The sequence below is a fragment of the Coffea arabica genome, chromosome 10c, assembly GCF_036785885.1.
Source record: "Coffea arabica cultivar ET-39 chromosome 10c, Coffea Arabica ET-39 HiFi, whole genome shotgun sequence".
Lineage (NCBI taxonomy): Eukaryota > Viridiplantae > Streptophyta > Magnoliopsida > Gentianales > Rubiaceae > Coffea > Coffea arabica.
This window is the reverse complement of record NC_092329.1, coordinates 40,321,857-40,339,116: the sequence shown is the minus strand read 5'-3', so window position 1 is coordinate 40,339,116 and position 17,260 is coordinate 40,321,857. Positions and strand designations below refer to the sequence as shown.

General features: G+C 38.0%; 1 long non-coding RNA gene across 1 annotated transcript; it reads left to right on the top strand.

Moving 5' to 3' along the window:
- Positions 1–15,531: 15,531 nt before the first annotated feature.
- On the top strand, positions 15,532–16,500 carry LOC140016060 (uncharacterized). Its single transcript, XR_011822395.1, has 2 exons — positions 15,532–15,624; positions 16,302–16,500. It is a non-coding gene; the product is annotated as an uncharacterized lncRNA (long non-coding RNA).
- Positions 16,501–17,260: the final 760 nt, after the last annotated feature.

Sequence of the window (17,260 nt, the reverse complement as noted above, 5' to 3'; positions counted from 1 at the left end):
ACAACCAAATCAGTAGTATTCCTGGTCAAAACAACCAATTACAGAAGCTGATTAGCATGTTCGGATAGAAACAGGGCAGCAGGGGTATTTCAGTCTTTTCACAGGCTATGTTGCTCCGATTGAGCTGAAATGTTGTAGAAAACTATAAAACATCATTATCTATAACTTTCATGTTTCGTGCTAATGCTGATTCGGCCTATAACATGCTCAAATAAATTCGTACAGAACAGGCTTGCTTGGAACCCTAATCTGGAATTTTAGTTTCAAACCAACAATTTTTCACAAACAATCATTTCCAACACATACCTACTCCATCTTACACTATAACAAACCATTAATCCATGACTCAACAACATTAAACATATAAAAATAGAAAAATCATGAAAAAATAGGAAAATTCACCTATTTCAACCAAAAGTCACAAAGTAGCACCTAAAATTATCTCTTTAACTCACATAAGGTACCAATTGAACATTATTAGGATCAAAGGGAAGGTTCCTTGGTCACATACCTTGAAAACCCAAGAAAAGACCCAATTTAGCACCTTGGTCTTCCAAATCACTTCACAACCAACCTTAATACTACTAAACTAAGAGGTTTTATGGAGTAATTTGAAGATTAAACGGTTGAATTGAAAGATTGGGCAAGATTAGAGGTAAGAAGTGGAGAGGTTTTTCTTCCTTTTTGCTTGAAGATGGCTGGCCAAGAAGATGAAGAAAATGAGAAATTTTTGGTCAATTTTTGTTTTAATTGGTAAAGTAATGAATAGTAGTCAAAATTTAAGAATAAATCACAAGGTGACAATTGTCACCCTCATAAATGCTAAGCTATCCTTTTGTTTCCTCAACACTTATCCAAATGATATCCTCTAATTATCTCTTAGCACCTAATAAATTAAACCCTATATACAAAACTTAACCTAATTGGCCGAACATTACTGAACTTTCCGCACTAGCGGCTCCCACGCCCGGTATACGCTTCAAAAATCTCATGAACTCAATTATACTAGAAAAATGTTTTAAAAACCCTATTTACTCATAAAACGAGTTAGAAAATTTTCTAATAAAAAAAATTACAGAAAAACGTGCGATTAAATAAAATAAAATCCTAGAAAATACGAAAATTTACGGGTTCTCACAAATAGTGTCGCGTGCGGGTGTCGAACCACCGTTTTCTCTTTTGTTTGTTACACTTGTACACTAAACCTCTAATGTAATTCCTTTAACACTATATGTATGCACTCTTAGTAGTCTAGTGTAAGTTTCTTAAATCTCCACTTAGCCGTTCCGGCTCGATTTACGCAAACTTCCAATTCGCGCGCGATAAAACGAAATTTAAAAGGAATTCATGTAACGATATTATAATTAGCTAATACTAGGGTAAATAATTATAAAATAACTATTTTAGAAATAAAAACATGAGTCCTCGCATAAGTGTAGTATTAATTTCTCAAATATCCAATTAGTTTGTATCGGCGCGTCTTTCGGAAAACAATCGACGTGCGTACGATAAAGCAAAAATTTGAACTCACTCACCTCTAATCTCTTAATTAACCTTTCTTGGTCTACTACTGATCATTCTTAATTCTCCAAGATCATTGCACTCTCGAATCGAATATTTGCCTCAAAAACGTGTATTCGCTATTTCTCACTAAACGAGTCGTAGAAAAATAAATTTTCCTAATGAAATGTTTTTAAAACATAAGTGGGACATGGTTCCATGTAAATGAATTTAAAATGGTTGAAATTAAATAATTCGGAGAAAACAGGTGAATAAATACTTAAATAAGCCAGTAAAATAACATAAAAATAAGAAAAAAATTTTGGGTCCTCACATTGAGAGTAGTTTTAGTGAGAAAATACTCTCCAAGGAACATTTGTACTCTTTATGGTGTAAGATTCGTGTAAACTTTTCATTTGTGAGAAAATACTTCAATAGTGTAGCTTTGTGAGGTTATCCTGAGAGATTGTAAAATTTCCTAACTTGACCGAGTGTAGGTTGGGGCAAGGAGGAAGTGAACCTTCCTTTGTGTACAAGATTGGTCGTATTTCATCAATTTAAAAAAGATTGTTTTGTGAATTGATCTTCAAACTCAAGAGGAGCTTGGTAGTCAATTGGTTTGCAATTCTTCGCTTTTTATCTATCATCTTGTGAACCTTAATTGCTTATCTCTTCTACTCTCAAGTGACATTGCTCCTTTATTGATTGTTTCATTGTGTGATCATTTAGAAAAGAGAATAAATTTCATATTGAGCAAAAAGTGCCTTTTAACTTGATTAGTTTTTTAATCAACATAATTCACCCCTCCTCTTAGGTTGTCTTCGGGCCTAACATCTGTGTGTTTAGCTTGAAATTTCAGCTGTACTAGGACCATCTTTCCAGCCTTATAATGTGTTCATTGAGCCACAAAAGGGTCCAAGTCAAGTCAAGTCTAGTTAAGGGTTTCCTAATTCCGTTTGGAGTCTTGGTTTCCAAAAATTTTAGCTTGTTGAATCTAAATTCCAGTCAGATTTCCAGCAGTTTGGGAGTTATTTAGAGCCTTTTCTGAGCTTCTAAATTTCTGCAATTCATGAGTTCTGTATCCTCATTGATTCTACCAAATCTGGCTTGTTGAACCCATTAAAATCTGAAATTTCAGCAACTAAAAATTTAGTTCCTTGCAAACCGAAGCAAGTGTCCTTACTTTCTCTTGTCCGAACCTGTGTGATCCTTTCTTTTTGGTGAACCATCAAGCAACTTTTGAGCTGATCTAACCTCTTCAAAGGTGAAATCAAAGCTTTGAGAATACTTGATGAGCATATAATTGAGAGTTGTGTGATACACGAGCGTGAGAGTAAACACTAAGGGAGCGAGTAAGGAAATTATTTCTTGAACTAATTTCTTCTTGCAGGTTTACCTAAGCATGCCTTACAAAGGAGGAGAGAGCCCTTCGGCATTTGACTTTAAACTTTTTGCTGAATCCCTAAGGGGAGACATTTGCCGAATCTTGGACCAAAAATTGGAGATTGTGCATGAAAGAATTGACAATGTAGAGGCTCCCCAAAGTGGATCTAAGGGAAGTAGGAGTCGAAGGAAATCTATTCCTCATGAATTGGATAGTTCTAATTATTCAGAGAATGAGTTTGAACCGAGAATAAGGAGAACCAAGAAGAATTCCAAATCAAAGGGGGAACCAATTAAAGGTGTCAAAATAAAAGTTCCACTTTTTGTAGGAAAAACGGATCTAGATGCGTACCTTGAATGGGAAAAGAAGGTCGAACTCATGTTCAACTGTAACAACTATACGGAGGAACAACAAATGAAGCTAGCCATCATGGCATTCTCCGCATATGCCATCATCTGATGGGATCAAATTACCACTAGTAGGAGGCGTAGTGGAGACATTGAGATCACTACTTGATTCGAGTTGAAGGTTCTCATGTGAAAACGCTTTGTTCCTAGCCTTTACCATCGTAACTTGTACCACAAGTTACAAAACCTAAGGCAAGGAAACCAAAGTGTTGAAAATTACTACAAGGAGATGGAGATAGCCATGCTTCGTGCTGACATAGTAGAGGATCATGAGGCCACCATGGCAAGGTTTTACAGTGGTTTAAGACCAGAATTGTGGATGAAGTTGAGCTGCATCATTATGTGGAGTTGAAGGACATGCTTGAGAAAGCATTAAAAATTGAGCGAAGGCTTAAGAGGAGGGGCCAACTAAGGACTTCCTCTACACCTTCTGTGAGGACTCGCAAAATTTACTTATTTAATTTCCTATTTCTAGTTTATTTAATTATTTACTTGGCCATTTACTCCGAATATTATTTTCTAAACTCTTTAGACCTAATTACACGAGTCTATAACTCAATTATATTTTTAAAGTGACTTGTTGCAAAATTTATTTTCTTCGAAACTCGGTAAGTGAGAATAGTGAATATGCGTTTGGAGACAATAGCTGATTTGAGAGTACAGTGAGCTTGAAAAATTGGAGACATGTACATTAGTCTTAAAATAGGTATATTTATGTTTAAGTATTCAATTATTAGTTAGTTATACTATCGTTATAAGAATTTCTGGGAAGTTCCACTTTATAGCGCTTAAATAGGAAGTACGCGTTTTTATGCGCGCGATTAATTGAGGGACTTTAGACCATTTGTAAACACCAAAATTTTAGCTTTTTATTTATTTATTTATTTATTGATTTAGGTGATTTTTGTTTATTTTATTTTTTGTTTATTTTATTTTAGTTTCATTTTTTGTTAAGAAAATTGCTTTATTATTATTTAATTTATTGGAAAAATCAAAGGGACAAAAACAAGACACATAAGCCTACTTTGGGGTTTGAAATCTTGGCCTTTCATATTAGGTTTAGTTTTTTGGGATGCCTTTAAAAGGCAAATAGCCGCAAACAAAAAGGGAGAGCTTAGAATAGAAGACGGGCAAGAGAAAAAGAAAGTGGCAGCGGAGGGAAAAACAGAGGAACCAGGTGACGGGCTGAGCAGATGGAGGAGGCAAGCAACGGGAAAAGGAAAAAACAACACAAAAGGGGGGAACAATTAGAGAGGGGAGCTTCATCTGAGCCTAGGGATTGGTGGCTAAGGGAGCTGGGAGGAACAAAAGGAAAAGAAAAGGAAGTAACCGAGAGAAGAAAGGAAAGATCGAGAGTTTCGGGGGGCGAAGTAAAAACGAGAGCTTCGAAACAAGAGGATGGGCGATTGAAAAATCTAGGCAAGAGAGGGAGCTTCGGCTGGAAGAAAGGGCAAAGAAAACAAAGTTAAAAGAGAGAAAACAAAAGAAAAAACAGAGAGAAAGACTTCGGCAAAGGAAGAGGCAGGCAAGAGCAAAAGAATACTCAGGAGCGGAGGACTGCCGGAACCGTCACCGCTCACAGCCGCCACCACCTCTTCGGATTCTACCACTGCCGCCTGCGAATCCGCCACCGTGAGATGGCCATTGTGAGGGCAAATAAGGGGTTTCATTTCATTAGAGTCCCAATTCAAGGGAGGTACACCCTATCCTTTATTTCTCAATTTTTTGACCTTGCTTGCCCTACATGATTTATGTGCTTAATTGCATGCCTTTCGAATGTTTTCATTTTATTTATTTATCCACTTTATTTTTTTTAGTGTTGTATATTTATTTTTTAATTTTGATCATTCGAAAGGCACTTGAATGCCAAAGTTGTAATAGTTAGAGATTTAATTATTTTATTTTGTTTTATCTTATTCATTCCCCCTTTTAGATTGTAGTAGGGGCCCCCCAATGTAATAGTTTGGGTTTGTTTGCTTTATTTGCCTTGTGTGTTTTTGCATGCCTATGTGTTATGTGGTACTCGCTTTCCTAGGGTCTTGCATCTAGATATTATGCTTACGTGTTATGTGTTTTATGTGGTTTATGTGTTTATTTGCTTTATTATACTTTACATGATTTATTTGATTGTAATGAATGTGTGACGTTACCACACTAGTCCAACGCTAGTTGTGACCCTTTGTTCTGACTTTTCTCACTAGTCCAATGCTAGTGGGAAATTGTAGACATGGGCTAGTCCAACGCTAGACCCTTAGGAGCCCCTCAAGCGTTAGATCACGGTTGTGTGATAAATCACTTCATCTCATTCATATTTTCACTTTTTAGGGTCTCTTATCATTTTTTGCATGGCATCCCTCCTTATACGTATGTCCCTTCCCCCATATTTTTCCTTATATGTATATTACTTACTCCTATGCATGAGACATGACATTAGCTTGCATTTTCATTTAAGAATTAGAATTAGGTTAGATCATTTTCTTGATTAGATAGGAAAACCCCTTGCGTATGGGATATGGACGAGTTTGGCTTTCTAACCTTAGCACGCTCGTATTCCCTCTATTAAAGGGAACATTGGAAGTCACGAGTATAAGTCCTCCACACCCATTATGATGCATTCCTTTGGGTTATACACATTTACATATTATTATTATTATTTTTATTATTTTCTCTACTTTTTCTTTCTTTCGAGTCTCGTGACTTGCATTATTCGTGACTTCTTCGAAGAGTTTTTATTGGGCATCACAATTAATGTGATTGGTACCAAGTAAGTTTTCAAGATACATTTCGACCCCCCGACACCCTCCTAGGTCTAGGGTATGCATTCATATAGTACATCCAAATGTGATAAATCTTAAGGGTAAAATAAGAAAATCTTTGACTAAATCGCGCAACTAGCCTTGGCTAGGTTGAAAGGGTGCCTTGGATTCTTATCCTTGCCTTCCCTTTCTTCAAATGTGACTCCCGAATCTTTTTCTCTGATTTTCGTAGACTTGGAGTAGTTTATAAAGGGTTTTCTACTTTTTCCTTTAAAATTCATTTTTAGGTGACTTGGTACACCTCAACTCAATACCAAGTGGCGACTCCATTTTTCATTAAAACCCTTTTTAAACTATATTTTGGGTCAAATCGTCGCATTTTCAAGTCTCATTTAGACCCATGTTCTTCATTTTATTTTTAAACCAAAAAATTCATTTTTCAATCAAAAATCGAATGAAAAGCCATTTTTTTAAACTCGTCTTTTATTTTTCTTATTATAAAAATGGGGCGCGATAGCTGCCGACTCCACTGGGGACTTAGAGAGTCCGAGCAAATTTGATTTAGTCAATCTTTTGTTCTTTTAACCTTTTTATATATCGCATTTGGATGTTTAGGATTGCATTTTTCCCTTTTTAGGATTTTTGTATTTCGCGCATATCAACTCCCTCCCTCACACATTTGCATACGATTGATTTGAGGGATGAATGGTTTATTTATGTGATCCTGCGCTTTGCATTGCATTTGGGTGGGGGAATATTACCCTAGAGCCTCGCGTTGGTTCTCGATCCCTCCCCTCCAAACGGAGCACTTCATACGTGCATGTATAGTTTTATTTACCCTATTTTTTCTCTTTATTGTGGGCGCTATCCCACACCTCCTTGTAGGATTAGGATCGATTGCTTTGGGTAGGCGGATGGTGTGCTCTGTGCCCATAACGCTACCTAGGGGATCACTCGAGCCACCGATCGAAGGCCCTGGGAGTGATGATGTGATACCCCAAAGTTTAGGATACTATTTTTGTTTAATCTCAAAGAAAAGATTATGGTTTATTTTATTTTATTTTTGTCTTAAAACATTGTTTTATTTTAAAGACTAGAAACCCTACTTGTACTTTAAAACTCTAGTTTACTTGTGACTAGCAGGTTATGTTTAAATCCCTCATATTTGAATCAAAACCCTAATTTTATTCTATGAAATTGTAAAATTCATCACACTTTTCTTAAAATTCCTTTTATTTGGAAATTATTCATTTAATATGATCCTACTACTCAAGTACTCCACAACAAGTGCAAATGAACCTAGAAAGTAGGGTTTCACTCTTCGTTTTCAAGATTGGAGCAAATTAGGGTTTTCGCGATTTTTCGCCGGATGATCATCCGGTACGGAGTAAGGATCAAATTTGGTGCTTAAGAGTGACTTTTGGATGAGGAAATATTATATGATTTGAAGTGATAATAATAAGTTAGTGATTAGAAAGTAAAAACCCTAGTATACGCGATTTAAGAAAAATCGGCTCGAACCGACGGGTACCGTTTGTTACCGGGTAAACACACCACTTGACCCATACTTTATTACCTTAATCTTCTCATTTTATTTCAGCTAATTAACCCTCAAAATATCTCATACACCAGCCACAATACTTGACCAAGAAAACAAGAGAAAAGAAAAAATTTTGACTACCAATCAACTTGTGACACTTGTCACCTTTGACCCAAATCAATTCCTATCCTTTTAACCTTCTTTGAAGCTTCAATTGCACTTCATTTCAGCCTCTATTTCTGTCATATGAACCGTGAGAAAGAGAGGGAAAAGCCAAGAGAAAGAAATCATAATCCATCTTGAGTTTGGTCCACTTAAGTGAGAAAACAAGAAATCTAAACCGATTAATCAATAGTTTGAGAGCTTGGGAAGCTTAAGGAACCAGAAATTTCAAGAGGAGATGAAGTATTACTCTTGCAAGCCCTTTTGTTGAGGTATAAGGTCTGACCCATGGCTTTGGTTCTTTTATTTTTGTTTAAGATGTTATATAGCTTGTGTTTTGGTTAGATTAGTAGCTATACAAGTTGTTGTGATGATTTTGGGGTGATGTATATGACTTTGGGTTTGACTGATTTCCTTCTTATACTTGTTGTAGGAGTGGTATATGATGTATATACGCTTGTATAAGAGGTTGTGGTAGTGATTGAATCAAGAAAATGAAGAGATTGCCCCTGAAATCCCAAATTTCCAGAATTCTGGAAAATATGACTTCCATTCTGTCCGGTTTTAGTGCTCCATGTTAGAGGCCGAATTTGAACTGACCATTATTTATAAGTACGAGTTTTCGATATAGCAAAGTAACGATCATAAAGTGTTCATAAATGTGAACAGTAACACGTCAAGTGGCAATCTTAATATGAGCGAATGTAGAAAATTTTTCAAAAGAAACAATAATCCAATAAACAATAATCACTCCAAAGTATAAGGATACGGGTGACTCTCAGGAGCCAAATTCCCATTGCATTACCAGAAGCTTGATCCCGTAGTAGTTGACACTCCGTCAACTTTCAAGTAAGTAACCAATCCAGTAGAACACCACTTAAACGACTCTCCGTCCACCGTTCAACCCCCAGCTGGGCCCAAAATCCTCAAGAACACGGGTGGTAATACTCGAGTATACCGATTAGTCGAGGAGATATCACTCCACTCGACAATACAAGAGACCCAGGGTTCGTTACCCAATCGACCAAACCCTTGCCGGCTCGACTAGAGTAACTCGCCACAGGGTTTCTGGAATTCCAGGAAGTGGGCGCATCATAAACAAGTATATCAAGTCAATTGCAACAATAAACAAGTATATCACGTAAGGGCAAGTGCGATAAAGTACACTCTTGCCCTTACAATTCACGTATATAACATGTAATCAGATTGGTCACGTATCAAGTTCAAGTATCAAGTTCAATTCGGTATTTGAAAGCACTCACCAAAAGATATAGTGCCTTTACTGGTCACTTTCAGGTTATACTCCGAGTTCGGAGTCCAAATCTGCGATAAAACTCAATTTGAGAACTTTGAAACATGACTAGAGTTCGAAACTTGGACGTTTCGTTCAATAAAATCAAGAAATTGAAATTCACTCGGATGGTAGTCGTGAGACACTTGCTCGCTTTTTAAATAGTAAAACTTTGTAACATTTATACTTGAAAATGCCATGCAAGTCGAAAGTATAAGGAAAACATACTCCGAGCAATCATTATTTCATTTCTCAAGGGTACAAGTTCGGCCAAGTCCTTCCTTATATACCCCGGAACAAAATACTCAAGTACCCTAGATGGTTCAAGTACTATTCATATCAATTTGACCCAAGTCGCAAGTGTATTTATATAGTCCTAGAGCGTAAATTCGGGCAGCATGCCCTTTGTGTTTACCTAATTTTTCAGCCATTTAGGCTTCATTATTTTTCTTCAACAACATCCCAACATCATACAAATCAGCAATTTATGTCAAGAGCCGTTCCATAGGCTCACAATATCATAATAACAAGAACCGTATTAAGTACAAGTGCAGAAGTTCAACGTGGCACAAGACAGATTTGACGTACCAATGCGGAAATAACATATCCAAGGCTACGCTTATCGGATTACGGCGAAACCTATGCCGTTTCGAAGCTAAGACACAAAGCTACAACATTAATGAAGGTCACTTAGTCCATTTCCTAATGTAACTTAGTCAAAATCTCAGATTACTAAACCAGAAACCAATTCACCGGCTGTTTAAACGCAGAACACTGTAATGGACATAACTCAGTGTACACAAGTCCGAATGAGGTTTTATATGAGGCATTTTAAAGCTACTTCAGAGCACTACAACTTTTATGTTTTGGCCCAAAGCTAAATCAGAATGGATCTTGGTCAAAAATCGTGATAAACTGGACTGAACTGAAGAAACGGACTGCTGGGAAATTCTTAAAACAGTAGGGGTATTTTGGACTTTTCACATCCCACGTTGCTCCGATTGAGCTGAAATTTTATAGGAACCTATAAAACATCATTCCCTAAAACTTTCCTTCTTTGACCCAAGGCCAATTCGGCCTCTAACACATAGATACAAATTCGGACAGAAATGATCAAGAATTTTCCAGAAATCTGGAATTTGTAGTTTCTAGTGTAACTTTCCCTAATTTCTCACTCCCATCACTCCCAAAACACCTTATAAAACCTCAATTGTAACATACAAGTATCACACATCAAGTTGGGCAGAAATTCCACAGCCCTAGTTCATCAATTAAATTGGGGAAAAACTTCTACACATGCTAGCATCCATGAATCCACCACCAATCAAGCTACTAAGCTTACTTTAACCATGATTGAAAGAGAAAGTTAGAGAGATATCATCCTCTTACCTTGATTTGGGTTCTCCAAGTGTAGTCCAAGCTTTCTCTCTCCAAAATTTCACCACCAATCACTAGCTAATCACCCAAGGAGAAGTTTAATCGGTTTAGTTCTTTGGATTTCTCACTTTGTAGCTTGAATCAAGAAGAAATGAAGAAATTTCTCCCTTGTTCTTCTTCTCTCTCTCTCTCGGCTCCCTTGGCAGAAATATGAAGAGAAATGGAGCTAAGTTGTCTTATAACAAAGCCAAAAGGATTAGAACTAATGGTGTCCACAAATTGCCCAACACTTGGCCTAATCTTGGCCACTAATTTTTCTCTTTCTTTCCCTTGCTTTCTAGCCACTAATTTTGGTCCCCTTAGCTGTAATATAAGAAGATATTTTGCTCAATTGTCAATGAGCTTGTAGGGTAAGAAAGTGGTGGTCAAGTGGTGCGTTCAATCGGTAGTGCGCGGGACCCGCCGGTTCGCGCCGTTTTTCTTAAAACTCACGTACTAGTGTTTTTACTTTCCATTCACTAACCTTATATCATTGCTACTAATCACATATTATTTCTCACTTAAAAGTCACTTTTTGATCACCAAATTGATCCTTGGTCAGTACCGAAAATTCATCCGGCGAAAAATCGCGAAAACCCTAATTTTGCTCAAATCTTGAAACCGAAGTGTAAAACCCTATTTCCAGGTTCATCTGCACTTATTGTTGAACAATTGGGTAGTAGGGCCTTAATAAATAATAATTTTCAAATAAAAGGAAATTTTTAAGAAAACGTGAGGAATTTACAATTTCAATAATTAACATTAGAATCTCTAGTAAAATATGAAAGATTTAAGAAACCGTTTAGTCACAAGTAAACTAGGGTTTTTGATTAAAACATTAGGGTTTCTAGTCATTTAAAACAAAATAAGGTTTTAAATGAAACCCGAAGAAATATACTTTAATATTTTCTTCACAAACAACCTCCTAATATTCGGGATGTTACAATCTCCTCTCCTTAAAAGAATTTCGCCCTCGAAATTCCAACGGGTACTAAGAGTCCTTTAAAGTCAATCAGGTACTAGAAATCACTCCAATCCCTTATATATGACCTTATCATTTAGTAAAGAGCTAAGAGATAACCAAATAGATCATGCAAAAAGGGCTCAATTCACATAACTAGCCCTGAGTTGAAAATAAAGTCTCAGATATTCGGAAAATTTAGAACATGGCTTAGCCTCAAGTCGAAAATTTTACCCCTGGCGATGCTTGGAAACACAATAGGCAAAGGCTCACCAGAGAGTTTTAGTTCAACCGCTACAGAGGAGTAGTAGCTGGTCTACAGCCACACAAATACGAATAAGTTCAAAAGCAAGGTCAAAGCAGGGTTCAAACATATAAGTTCAAAAGTAGATTCAATTACTTCAAGTTCAAGAAGCACAGGTACAAATAAGAACTCACTCGACTAGCCTATACCCAGCAATTGACATTCTCAAACAGTCGCTGAATTCAAATCCTCATATAGGTCATATTACTCATGTGTAAAAATCAAATCAGGTCCATTACATGTACGTAAGAGCACACTCGCCAAAACAAGTTCAAGTCCCAAATGAGCTCATTTTAGTCTGTCTCAGACAGTTCAAGTATTGCAAACCCCTTTGATCGGTCCAATAACAAGGTTAAATGTTAGAATCATCCACGCTTTAACCTTTCCATCAAAACTCACCTCAAGTGCAATCAAGATACAGACCCTTATTTTAACGCTCTTCACTATATGATACCCAAGTACAAGAATCCACAATAAGACAATTCACAACTCGAGCCGGCCGGTCCCAAGAGTAAATCATCCATATTAGAGATTCCTACCTGGCATAACTAACTAAGGTCTCCAACAATAGACAATTGTTCCACACTTAACAAGCCAATCCCCACAGTCCGAGAATCCTCTCCTGGCACGAGCTCAATAGGAGCTCTGATACCATCTGTGACGACCCCACCTCCCCCTAAGGCGTACCAAAGGGTTCGGCGGACCGCCTGCCCAGCTCTCGCCAGGACTCACTCACTATCTCAATAGAGTCATGTACACACATCCATGAACCATAAATAACAATCCCTATTCAAGCTTATAATTTACATTGATAGAAATCGAGGTACAAAGTCTCAATATACTCAAACTGGTTCAAGGCGTATACAATCCAAATACAAAACATTCTATTCGAGGAATAGCACGAGTACAAGTCAAAAATTAAACAACTAGTCTATGCTAGACTTTACATATCTCGCACCTCGCTCGTACCCCTGAAAGGAAAACAAATGGAGTGGAATGAGCTAAAAGCCCAGTGAGGTTCCAAATAGCAAACTGACCATTATTTATAAGTACGAGTTTTCGATATAGCAAAGTAACGATCATAAAGTGTTCATAAATGTGAACAGTAACACGTCAAGTGGCAATCTTAATATGAGCGAATGTAGAAAATTTTTCAAAAGAAACAATAATCCAATAAACAATAATCACTCCAAAGTATAAGGATACGGGTGACTCTCAGGAGCCAAATTCCCATTGCATTACCAGAAGCTTGATCCCGTAGTAGTTGACACTCCGTCAACTTTCAAGTAAGTAACCAATCCAGTAGAACACCACTTAAACGACTCTCCGTCCACCGTTCAACCCCCAGCTGGGCCCAAAATCCTCAAGAACACGGGTGGTAATACTCGAGTATACCGATTAGTCGAGGAGATATCACTCCACTCGACAATACAAGAGACCCAGGGTTCGTTACCCAATCGACCAAGCCCTTGCCGGCTCGACTAGAGTAACTCGCCACAGGGTTTCTGGAATTCCAGGAAGTGCGCGCATCATAAACAAGTATATCAAGTCAATTGCAACAATAAACAAGTATATCACGTAAGGGCAAGTGCGATAAAGTACACTCTTGCCCTTACAATTCACGTATATAACATGTAATCAGATTGGTCACGTATCAAGTTCAAGTATCAAGTTCAATTCGGTATTTGAAAGCACTCACCAAAAGATATAGTGCCTTTACTGGTCACTTTCAGGTTATACTCCGAGTTCGGAGTCCAAATCTGCGATAAAACTCAATTTGAGAACTTTGAAACATGACTAGAGTTCGAAACTTGGACGTTTCGTTCAATAAAATCAAGAAATTGAAATTCACTCGGATGGTAGTCGTGAGACACTTGCTCGCTTTTTAAATAGTAAAACTTTGTAACATTTATACTTGAAAATGCCATGCAAGTCGAAAGTATAAGGAAAACATACTCCGAGCAATCATTATTTCATTTCTCAAGGGTACAAGTTCGGCCAAGTCCTTCCTTATATACCCCGGAACAAAATACTCAAGTACCCTAGATGGTTCAAGTACTATTCATATCAATTTGACCCAAGTCGCAAGTGTATTTATATAGTCCTAGAGCGTAAATTCGGGCAGCATGCCCTTTGTGTTTACCTAATTTTTCAGCCATTTAGGCTTCATTATTTTTCTTCAACAACATCCCAACATCATACAAATCAGCAATTTATGTCAAGAGCCGTTCCATAGGCTCACAATATCATAATAACAAGAACCGTATTAAGTACAAGTGCAGAAGTTCAACGTGGCACAAGACAGATTTGACGTACCAATGCGGAAATAACATATCCAAGGCTACGCTTATCGGATTACGGCGAAACCTATGCCGTTTCGAAGCTAAGACACAAAGCTACAACATTAATGAAGGTCACTTAGTCCATTTCCTAATGTAACTTAGTCAAAATCTCAGATTACTAAACCAGAAACCAATTCACCGGCTGTTTAAACGCAGAACACTGTAATGGACATAACTCAGTGTACACAAGTCCGAATGAGGTTTTATATGAGGCATTTTAAAGCTACTTCAGAGCACTACAACTTTTATGTTTTGGCCCAAAGCTAAATCAGAATGGATGAATTTGCCTTAGGTTAAAACATGAAAGTTGTAGGGAATGATGTTTTAGAAATGCCTTCAAAATTTTAGCTCAATCGGAGCAACGTAGCCTGTACAAAGACTAAATTACCCCTGCTGCCCTGTTTCCACCCGAATTTGATAATTGCGTCTGTAATTGGATTATTTTGGTTGGGAATACTTCGGAATTGGTTTTTGAGGTCTTCTGATGAATTGTAGCCATGTTTCTAAGCTTTCGTATGGCTTTGGAATTTCTGGATTTGGACTTATGTAGGCTGTTTTATGATGTTTGTACTAGAATACGGTTTGTGAACCTGTTTTGCGATTTTGGTGTAGTATATTACATTTTTCACGTAGTCACACTCGAAATTGGACTGAGTGGCCTTCTTAAATATTGTAGCCCCTTAAGTCCTGTATATGCCTGTAAAATTTCAGGTCAAACGGATTAGTGTATCATGAGTTATAGATGAAATACTCAAGCCTGTTATGAACATCAGATTCTGTGCGTTTTTAGTTTAGCTTCTGCCCGTGACTTTTTCGGTTTTGATACCGTACGATCTGGGTGTTGATTCCTTCATAAGAAATGTAGATCTTGGTTTTAGCTTCGAATTGGTATAAAGTGCATCGAAATCCGAGTTTCGTAGCTCCCGTTATGACCGAAACAAGATTTATCGTCAGAACTGCCTTTGAATCTGGACAGTTCTGACGGGTACTTTGGCACTCCATTTTGGTTCTGTTCTGAATAGATTCAGGTCTTAGCCAAAACATCAAAGTTTTAGCCTTATGTCTCATCTTTCTAATGCCTTTGGAATTTCCTGATTTGAATTTGTGAGCTGGGAGTTATGGTCCAGTAAACAACCCTGTTCGTCACCCTAAGACGTAAATTTTTGGTATTGTTTTCTACAATTTCGACCTGCTTCCATTCAGATCTAGATTAAAGTTTCTTCAGGGGATTTGTATCCCTTTCTCATAGCTTCGAAATGGTATCTCGTTCACTTTGATCCGACATTCCTAGCCTAATCTTTGATCAAAACGGTTTGAGATGGCAGATTTGGCCGTTTCCTTTTGCCGTTCCGCGCACTTGCATGTGCCAATTTTGCCGTTTCCATACTTACGTGTGTCGGCTTTTGCCGTTTTACCTGTTTTGGGTCTGTTAGTAGCCGTTTGTGATATAATGTGATAAAATCTTTATTTCAGACCGTGGTGAGTTAGGCGGAACCGGTGGGGCCCACTACTAGCCAACACACGAAGTGATTTCCGCTTTTGTACTACTTTTGTATTTTGGGTGAGTATTCTGGCCGCTCTTGTATGTTAGTTGCTTATGTGTTTCGATATATATGAAGAGGGTACTTAGGCGAGGGTGTACTTTATCGCACTCGACCTAAACCTTAAATTTGCGCACATATTTGTACATGGCTTGTGTATATGAGCAATTTTGGAATTAAAACCCTTGAGCTTGTGGCTCGGGATGATTTTTGAATAATTTTGTGAAGTTTGTGAGTTTGGGGCCCGATCTCAATACCTAGATGGACTATTCGAGCCGGTTAGGGCTTGGTCGAAGTCAGTCCAACTTGGTTTGAGGTCACCAAGTTTGTGAATCCGGTTCACCGAGTATGTGGACCAAGTTTGTGACCCGAGCTTTTGACTCAAGCTCAAGTTTGTGATTTCGTTCGCCCGGGTAAGTTTGTGAGGTGACTGGCCAGTGAGGGTGATAAGGTGTTCGGTGGGTGTACAAGTGGAGTTCTACGGACCTTATTTGTGGTCGACGGAGTGTCGGCAGGAGGTCACGCATGGCAAACGACTTGGCTTTGGAGCCAACCTGTATCCATCCTTTGTATTGTTACTTTTGCACTTGACTTGGCATTTTGTGAAATAATTGCTTATCTACATGTGAAATTTACGTTTTTACCCCTGTTTACTTACTAAGCATATAGCTTACCCCTTTCCTTTTGTTTTCCTTAGCAGGGGGCCGACGCGGGGATCGCTCGGGAAGGTGTTTAGGGTTTCGATTATAGACGAGTGAACTTGTACTTGTTTTAGGTTGACTAGTAAGATGTATATATTTGTTGTGGTGGTTATAGTTCTCAGCTTTTCTAGGTTTTACTTTCTGGTACTCGTGATGTGAATTGGATGTAATATCTGAGATTTATCTTGAAATTCATTTGAGGACTGTAGTGTTTGAGTGAGTCCCGACGAGAGTTGGACAGGCGACCCGCCGAACCCTGGGGTACGCCCTAGGGGGTGGTGGGGCCATCACAGATGACCCTTCGCCTTTAGGTCTGAAAGCTTGGGAGCCGAAGCCTTATCGAGTCTAGATGCATTAGTGAGCCAAATCTCATGCATCCATATTATAATTGCCTAGGGTAGAGTCGACCCTACCCTATTAAGGACACTAGGCACGAGAGGAGGGATCCTACCCCTCTTTCCTTATTTATCTTTGTTGCTTTTTATATCATCTAATTGTCCAACGTGTTATGTGATTATGTGTTGAACAGACGTTTCCTTGTCTCTTGTCTTTTGCATTCACAAACGTTAGGAAATGAGAGGTATGGCATGATCCTCTTTTAGGACCTACCCTTATAGGCAGGCTATTGCATGTTTAGAAATTCTGGTATATGCATTCGTAAATTAATAATGGCATATCATTTTAGGCCTACCCTAGCATATAAAGGGTGCCTTAGGTCACGTTTTCATTTAAATTGCATATTTTATTGCTTTAATAAACTGGCATCATGCATCTACCTTAAAGGGAATGCCATTCAGGGGATCCCGTGTTAGGAATAAACTGCCCTGTGTCCCGCATATATAATCCAATGAGACTTGCACGTTTACATTTTGTACCATCCAAAGGGGCAGTGCACAAAGTAAGGTAGGATCCGATCATTTTCATAGAGCAAACTTTGGAACATGAGCATCTAACA